Source organism: Aptenodytes patagonicus, chromosome 12 (assembly GCF_965638725.1).
Source record: "Aptenodytes patagonicus chromosome 12, bAptPat1.pri.cur, whole genome shotgun sequence".
Classification (NCBI taxonomy): domain Eukaryota; kingdom Metazoa; phylum Chordata; class Aves; order Sphenisciformes; family Spheniscidae; genus Aptenodytes; species Aptenodytes patagonicus.
In genome coordinates, this window is record NC_134960.1 from 22,794,038 (window position 1) to 22,802,990 (window position 8,953).

The following is an 8,953-nucleotide window of genomic DNA, read 5'->3' on the forward strand; positions in this document are numbered from 1 at the left end:
GGATGAAGGGCCGTGCCTGCTCCAGGGTCTCCTCTCTGGGTCCTGCACAGGGGCTGGGGAGCATCTGCAGAGATGAACCATGTGCCTGGCAGGATGGAGAGGGATCGCTGTGCTCAGCTGAGCTGCATGCATGGGGGGGGTGAGGTGGGCGCCCACCAAGCGCTGGCTCCGCGGCGGATCTGTGGGATGCCCAGGATGGGGTCACGTGCCCTTTTGAGAAGATGCCTGTGTGGGAGTTTGCCTCGGGGAGAGTTGTTCAAGCAGAGCTTTTCCTCCTCGCAGCCCCCAAGCTCTACTCTCCCAACACGGCTCGCGAGCTGTCGGTGCCGGCATAGCTGTCGCAAGGGCAGCGGTGGTGGGAGCATCCTCCCCAGGTGCCCGTGGGTGCAGCCGGCCAGCAGCCAGGCTGCGTGTCCCTGGGCTTTGCGTGCAAGGCTGTGCCAAGCACTGGAGCTCATGCACACACACACAGTGCTGCATCTGAATCCCACCAGGTCGCCTTGAAGCTGGGGTTGATTTTCATAAACCTTCCCAGACTCAGCCTCAGCAGGATCTGGTGTTGTCCTGCATGGACAGACACGGGAAAGACAGCTCGAGTGGCGGGAGTGCTTCGTAGGGTTACGTATCCCCATCCTCACCTCCAAGTGAGGGCAGGATTGCATGGAGAGAAGGGGAGGGGATGGCTCAGAGACATTCATAGCTCCTGTGGGACCTCGAGAAACATCCCTAAAGCACACACAGTCCCTGAGGACGCACGTGGGGGGATGCACAGCCCCCTGCTCCAACACAACAGGGATGCAGCACATTCTCCGCTGCGTAAAATGGAGCAGGATGAGGAGGGAAGAAGGGCTTTGAACAGTCAATTTCCATCGCTGAAAGCTGACAAGTTTAAAACAGCTAATGTGCCCTGCAAGATGAGGCCTTCAGAGATTTACAGCTCTCCTCGGCTGACTGCTCCCATACGGTGTGCATGTCAGCCAGCGAGCCTTTTAAAGAACCAAGATAAAGCTGCAGCGAGGCCACATTGCCCACCAAATGGATGGCAGAGAGAGAAGAAAGGAAGGAGGGAGGTTGCTGTGTGTGTTTTTTTCCCATCAGGCAGGCTGCTGAGCTCAGGTCCCCTCCTGCAGCCACCACCACAGAGTTACTCCAGGTCAAGGTCGAAGCAGCCCTCCTGGAGCAAAGTTTTCCTAAGCTGCCACAGGAGGAGGCTTACAAAATGCTGCAGGAGCCATCAGGTGCTTGCTGGGGTGGGCTGGGGTGGGTGTCAGCAGGACGTGTGGGTGGCACTAGCTGGCAGAGTTCATCATATGGGGCAGGACAGCCCCATGGGGTGAGGAAGCCCTCGGGATGGGTAAGAACCAACCTGAGCCCTCCACTGCAGGCTGGCAGGCTGGCACTGGAGCAGGTGGGATGGTGGGGAGTAGGCTCCTGGGTGGAGTAACAGCGTCGGGTCTCAGCAGGACCCCAGCTGGGGTCAGCACCCCCAGGAGGGCTCACACAAAATTCAGGAGCTGCTGCTAAGCTCCTCAGTGCTGCTGCCTACCTGCTTTCTGCGCCACGTCAAGGCCAGGCTGGGGTGTCACGGGTGTTCCCCAGGGCAGCTGGATTCTCGATTCAACCTTTCTGTTCCTCTGAGTCTTCTGCTGCAGCCAGGAGCATCGCGTGCTTGAGCGGACCCGTGACCAGCACGGAGCTTTGTGGCGTGCATTGGGGCGTCAGCTGGCAGGGAGCGTGGCTGGGGGGACCTTGGGCACATGGGGTGTCATGGGACCTGCCTGCCTGGCCCCAGCATACTTGTGGAGTCTGCAGCGTGGGAGCTGTGGTCTGCAGTCACCCTCCACTCCTGCTCTGCCTGGCGGAGACACAGTCAGTGGATGCCAGGAAGGCAATTCACCTTCCCCGAGGTCACCAGAAGAAACAGGCTGAATGCACCACGTCCTGAGAGCACCTCTGCCTCCCTGCCAGAGCCAAGGCACTGGCTGGGATGGAGGTGTTTGAAGAGTATGGCAATGGTCCCCCTTTCCAGGACCATGCAGGCTGCTGGTCTGGGACACCCATGTCTGCTGGACTAACAGTGCTCACATGGGTCCCTCTCCTCTCCCCAGCCCGGCTCAGGCTCTCCTGTGTAGAGCAAAGCCACAATCGCATCAGCAGGCTGCTACTGCATCTGAAGAAGATGAAGCTGGCAACAAGCAGGGCCAGGAATCCTCATTCCTAGGCAGGACACTAAACCCTGACCAAACCATCCAGGAAGACCTTTTGTGCCTCCATGTGTCACTCCATCAGCCAGAAGGTCGGTCCTGTTAAGCTCCACTGCGCCAGCAGCCCAGGGGTGAGCTGCCCCAGGGGATGGGGCAGCTGGCAGGTTTGCCCTTCCATGATGCCCACAAAGAGGTGAGCTCCCTGCAGACACCCTTTGGCCGTGGGTACCCAGGGGAGCTGCTGGGGCTGGAGGTTTGGGTAAGGAGGCATTCTCAGGGCCTTGGGATAATTTTTCTGTATATCCCTCAAATCAGAGCTTGCTTCCCTGCCTCGGTTGGACTGTGGACAAAGGTCCAGTGTGGCCTGGCCCTGTGGTGGGCTGGAGGAAGCTCTCCAGGCTGGTTTTGGGCTCAGCGGCAGCAGCAGGGGCTGCCAGCCATGACACTTGGGTGCCGGAGTGGCAGAGCAGCCCTGGCTCCCCTGGGGTGGGAGAAGCCAGCCAGGCCAGGGGAAGCACTGCTCCGCGATGCCTGTCAGCCACCTCGTCCCACCGAGGAGAAACAGGACAGGGCAGAAGAGCCACGTGTGGGACGTTTAGTAATGGTGTGTCTGGAGATGCTCTCCGTTGTTTCTGCCTGTCCTGCTGCCCGGCCCTGCCACCGCAAAGGCCAGGAGACTCCAACTCCTCCGTCCAGCCCGGGTTGAGAGGGCCTTTCCATCCCAGCACCTAACTGGCGCTGTTCCTGGCAGCGGGGCTGGGATGTGAGGGTTGGTGGCAGCATCCCTCACCCTCGGTGCCGTGGTGCCGCCTGGCCCCAGTGCACCAGGAGCTGGAGAAACAGCCTGCACCCCGGCACCAGCGTGTGGCACATCTCCGGCTCCCGCAGTTCCTGGTGCAGAGGAGCCAGATGGGGTGAACCGAGCAGGAGAGGGCAGAGCCACCGGCTCCCCTCTGCTCCCCTCCATCACAGCACTGATCATGGTGGCAGGTGCACATGGGCTCTGAACAACACCCAGAGCAGTCGCCAGCCCTGACACTGCGGAGGAAGGCACATCGTTACCTTCCCAAGCCAGCTGTTGGATTGAGCATGTCTCCTTTGAAACTCCTGCCCTCCTGGGAGCAAAGAGCCCCTTGTCCGCTCAGTAGAGACCTGCTCTCTGGGTCCTTACTGGTTCCTGCGCTGGGCATTGGCAGCAGACTCCGTGCAGTGCTGGGGATGGGGCTACCTGCGATGTGCAGCACCATGGACCGCCCTGGCAGAGGGGCTTGGGGCACACATATCCCCGGCTGGTCCAGGGAGAGGTCGGATGGCTCCGTTCACCCCACGATTCACATTGGTACCCGTCCTTCTCACGAGGTGCCCAGCCACGGCCGGGCTTTGGGGGCGGTGGGGGAGAAGCATCCCCTTATCTCTTTTCTCTTTGTGCAAACACACGAGCCCTCTTGGAGCCGCCGTGTGATGCCGCCAGCCGGAAAGCCGCAAAGGCGGGGAGGTTGCCCAGCTTCTGTCTCCTTCCCAGCAGGTGTGGCTGGCCCTGCCAGGCAGATGGCTCAGCGCCTGGCAGAGACGAGCGCCGGCGCCAGGAGCAGCTGGCTCCATCCGTACCCGGGCCAAGAGCAGAGATGCTGAGCAGTGCGGGGAGCTCACGGCAGGCAAATGAGGCAGTGACCTCCCCTGCCAGGCTCAGGTTGTGCTGGGCACCTCTGGGCTCTTGCACGCATGTGAGGTGCGCTGCCAGCTCCTGCCTCTGCCTGTGGGGACTCTGTGGTGGGGCCTCCGGGAGGGTGTTGGCAGGGACCAGCAGTGCCCCGGAAGAGACAGGCGTCTCTTGGGGACAGCCCCAAAGCCCAGCTCTGATGCAGGAACCTCCAGGGCACATTTGCTCCAGCGAGACCTGGATGCCAGTCATGCAGAGGGGCCTCTCCCTGCACCCGGGAGCAGCTGGGGCACAGAGATGAAGAACCACGGGGTGGACCCTGCTCTAAGCCATCAGGTCCCATCCCAGGTTTGCTCCTTGCTGCCTGGCCTAATGAACTGCTGGGCGATCAACAGACCAATTGGAAGCCCTGTCAGAGCCAGGCCAGGCACTACCTTGTTATTTCTAACCAGTGAAGTGGGGGAAACAGACCTTTTTCCTCCACTGGCAGTCACTCTGTGCTGCTGCGCAGCTCCTAGCACAGCAGGGCAGGGCTGAACCAACCCTCAAAAATTGGAATGGAGACAAGAAGATGGGGCACACCACCCCAGGCTGTGGGGAGGGGAGGCTGTTACTCTAATGGGAAAGGGGAGCAGCAGATGGTTTTTTTTTTTTCCCATGCAAAGCTTGTAGTGTGCAGACCATGGTGACAGCAATGTGGGGACTGCAAAAGCTCTTGTGTCGTGACGGCCAGCCATGTTCACAAGGGGTAAGCGCAGCAGCCTCACGCCGCACAGTGCAGTGTCATTTTCTGTGCAGTTATTAATACATCTATTTGCCTGGCTCTGAGTGGAGGCAGAGAGCAAAAGCAAATGAACAGCACCAGGACTGACAGCCTAGGAGCTTAGTGCAACCATCTCTTGAGTCTGACACTAAGGGCTAGGAGAAGCTGTTCCTGGGGACCTGGCTTCCCAAGGGGCAGAGGAGAGATGGAGGGGGTCTGGTCCATGGCAGCAAAGTCTCTGGGCAGGCTGCTCCTCCATCCTCATCTTGCAGCCGGCGCTGGAAGTGGAAGTTTTGAAGTCATACACGGAGCTGTTTGCTTGGTATTTCCTGCCCCCGAGAACAGGAAGCAGCAGCGAAGCCCAGGAGGGAGCTGCTCTTGGGAGATTTCCAGCCTGACACATTTTGATCTCTGCCTATGGGAAGGGGGAAAGATCCGTGCTCTTTCCCTCGTCCCCATGCCCAGTGCTGAGAGCTAATGGGCCAGATTCAGGCTGACTTGGGCCCGGGGAGGTGGATTGCACAGAAATGTGGCAGTTTGAACGATTTTCCATTTCACTCTCCCTTGTACCACTCTGACCTGGACCTTATTTTCTCAGGCTCTAGGACAACCACGGAGATGCTGGCTCACAAGCTGCAGTGTGAGAAACGGCTAGTGCTGATGGACGCATGTCCACCCAGGCTGTCCTACTGATGTCCTGCTCTCCAGGTACTGTCCTCTTGCCCCATTAGCTGCAGGTCCAGTCCTGTCCCCTAACAACCCTACCTTGCCAGGTCTGGATCAGCATCTCATCACCACCCCCAGAGCTCCCTCCTGCTTTCAAGGTCTGGGTCCGTGCTGGGAACCACCAGCCCTACACACAAGGCTCCTTCAGCCCGCCAGGGCTTAGATGCAAAACCTGTCCTTGTCCCGTGCCCTGGTGCACATCCAGGTCTCCTCGGTGCCACCTGGACCATCAGGGTCCCTGCCACAGGACTGTGTTACCCTCCCTAGTGCTGATGGTCGTGATGGGACAAGGCCAGGGGAAGGGCAGGGTGCCCGGCAAAGGCAGGAGTTACTCCCCATCAGGACTGCCAGTGTCTGTTACTGGCAGACCATGGCAGCAGTCTCCAAGGAATGCAAAGAGCACATTATTAACAATCTTTTAAAGAGCTGCCAGTGTGTCCTGGGTCCCTGTTTATTTCTGCATACGGCCTGTCCACTGTTGAATGCAGCATTCATAGGAGATGTCATCTCAGCTTAAGGTGGTCTATTACTTACCCCAATCAAACTCCTGCAGTAGGTGATTCCTCCTCTGGGCAAGGGCAAAGCCCCACAGAAGGAGGAGGTTTATTCTCCTTTTAAATCATCCCTGCTTTTGTTTCCCTTCTCCTGAGGGCTACGGTTGTGCAGAGCGGATGTTGTGTCCAAGCTGGAACACGGTGCTCTCTGGATCTCCTCCCAAATCGCTATGTGCATGGGTGCTGGGGCTGTTTCTGTGGCTATGCTCTGAGCACACCCTACGATGGGGAAATCTGGGGACGTGTTGGTTGGAGGTGACATGGCTGGGAAGAGGGAATATGCCCAGAGAGAGGTGCCATGTCAGGGCTAGGGTGGCCGGCAGAGAGGGGGCAGGTGAAGCTGCCATCCACGGCTTTGTACCAGGTCCACTCTGGTGGCTGCAGCCCATCTGCAAGGGCACTCCAGACACTGGCCCGGAGGATGGCAAGCTCACCGTGCAAAAAGCAGTTATTCCATTTTATGGTCACAGAGGCACCAGGTGGGACCCAGACCAAGAGCTCAGGGGCTCCTGACTTTTTTCACGCAGCAGCGTCAACACCAGCCATGGGACAAAGCAGCAGAGAGCCCTGCTAGCCTTAGCAAGAGCAGGTTGCAGGGGGCGCATTTTGGCCAGAGCTTCCCTGACCAGCTCCTGTGGGGCCATGGCCTGTTTTGAAGGTGCTGGAGTCCCCCACCCCAGAGGTGCTCAGGTTCCACTGAGCAGGCAGTGGACCGGACACGACGGAGGTTGTCTCTTTGAGGAGACATGAGCCAGCAGCTCTTCGGGGCCATTCAGCTGCCTGGTACCGCACTGTGTCCGGGCACAGACAAGCAGGTAACGTGTGACAGACTGGAGCTGGGATGTCGGGGAAGCCAGCACCTGGAACACCTCTTTGGAGGATGCCCGCTTGGATTTTTACAGGACTCTGGGAGATCCCGAATCCTTCCACTTCTGCTGCTCTCTGCCTGTGACCTTTCCTGCTCCCTGGCATCGCTGCAGCAGCCCATGGCACAACCAGCTGAGAACGGCAGACCATCCAGCTCTGAGTCCACCTGGAAAAACATGTCCTAGGTGAAGGAAAGACCAACACCAAAAGCAATAAAGAGTCACTGCTGTCATTGCCGAGACGCTGACTGCACTGCGCTGGCACAGGCAGCATTTGTACAGTGCCTGGCACAACACCCAGGCACAGTGGCAAGGGAGACAGCAGCATGCAGTAACGCTGATCAAACCATGGGAGAGGGGGTCATGATTGAACCTGATTTTCTTTGGAAGTGGCAGATCTGGGTCTGGGTTCTGGGAACCTGCAAAGGGCAGGACCTCGGTCCATGTAAGTGGTGGCAGGCGTGGGGGTCACCCTCGGCGGCGTGTGTGCGGAGGGTTTGCTGCAGGGCAGTGCCATCCCCTCCAGGAGTGAGCAGGGGGTGAGGACCCGCTGGGACGAGCAGCCAGAGCCTCTCCGGCCATGCGCGCTTTTCCATAAGCAGTCGCCTGGGCAACTGTGAGCGCGGAGCCAGACAAGCCATCAGGATGAGGAGCCATTGTGCTCGTTCAGGGAATGATTCCCAGCCCTTTCCCCCGGTCAGGGGGCTCCGTAGGTCACCCCATTTCGCCAGCCCAGAGATGGGTGGCAAGTGGCCCTGCCTGGGGCTCCCTGGCAGGCTGGGGTGGGTTATCTCAAATCCCTGCTTCCCCCATGGTGGGGTGGGATGGTGGGGGAGGGAGACCACAAGCGCCCCCCCCCCCCCCCCGCAATGAAAAGCTGCCAAATGCATATGAATTGAGACAGAAGGGGGTGGCCCAAGCCATCACCAAGCACAGGGATGAGCCCGATTCCCAAACCCTTACATTTCACCCTACGCAGAGAGAGGGCGAGGTTTCCCTCTGCGTTATTACTTGTAGTAAGCGTGCACGTGGGTGTGCACGGCCAGAGCAGCAAACGCTGAGGGAAGGGGCTCCCCATCTAGCTGCATTTCTGCCTCTCCGCAGCCAGACCGTCTCTGTTTTGCTGTTGTTGCTGCCTGCTTGGCACCTGCTCACCCTGGACGAGCCTGCTGCTTTGCTAATGAGCTGCAGCGTCTCGCTCAGGGTCCTGCTCACCGTCGGAGTGCAGGGACTCTCCAGGCTCACGTGCTTAGCTCAGCCCCACGGTTTAAATCCCTGCCAAGAGAAATGGAAGAATCTGGTGCAGCCAGGCCTGGAAAAAACAGCAAGGACAGTCTCCGATTAACCCTTCCCTCGCCTGCCCGTGCTGCTCCCCTCTCCACCCTTCCCACACGCAGGCAACCAGCAGGCTTCACACCCCTCCTTCCTACACCCCGGTTCATCCGCATTGCTCTACCTCTGGGGAAAAAGCAGCTTTTCTCATGAGATTGCCCAGAATACCCAAGGACTGAGTATTCCCACGGCACTTGAATGCGTGCCCCCTTTGATTGCAGGAGGGCAAAGGGCAGAGATCTGGGAAAAGAAAAGAAAATCATTTGGAAAAAAAAAAGAAGAGACACAGAGGGAGGAAAAAAAAAAAAGGCAATTCAGGCAGGAGCTTCCCTCAACCTCTATAAAATACAGTTCACGTTTCCTGCGAGCCTGGGGCGCAGATCACATTCGACGTGAGGTGCTTTACCCAGCCCCGGTGTAAATTCTGGAGCCTCGCATTTGCATGGCGTGATGGGAAAAAGCTTAAGAGGGGCCCGGGGAGCTGCAGAGGAGGCGGCTGTGCTATCTGGCTACCGCAGGGGCTGTCGATGCACAGACATTTCCAAGGCTATTTGTGAAGGTGAAATGGTCTGTAAAGATTCCAGGACACCATGTGGCAGGACGGTTAGCAGGGCTTCTCCTTCGGTGTTTGCACAGAGCTGCCGGGCTGGGGAGAGGCTGTGTGCGCAGAATGCCTCGCGGTGATTAGAGCATCTGCAAATTTCAGCTTAATACGCGGCATAATGAGACACGGAATATTATTAGCCTGCAGCCATTCCCCCGCCCCAGCGGCGATCTCTGCAGCTTGAGCTGGTTTCACCTTCTCAGTGCTGTGCTGCAAAGGCCCCGGTGAGAGATGCTTGCCCCGC

At 58.7% G+C, this 8,953-nt stretch overlaps 1 long non-coding RNA gene across 1 annotated transcript; it reads left to right on the forward strand.

The window, feature by feature from the left end:
- Positions 1 to 6,576: 6,576 nt before the first annotated feature.
- Positions 6,577 to 7,006, forward strand: LOC143166181 (uncharacterized). Its single transcript, XR_012996376.1, has 2 exons — positions 6,577 to 6,722; positions 6,810 to 7,006. It is a non-coding gene; the product is annotated as an uncharacterized LOC143166181 (long non-coding RNA).
- Positions 7,007 to 8,953: the final 1,947 nt, after the last annotated feature.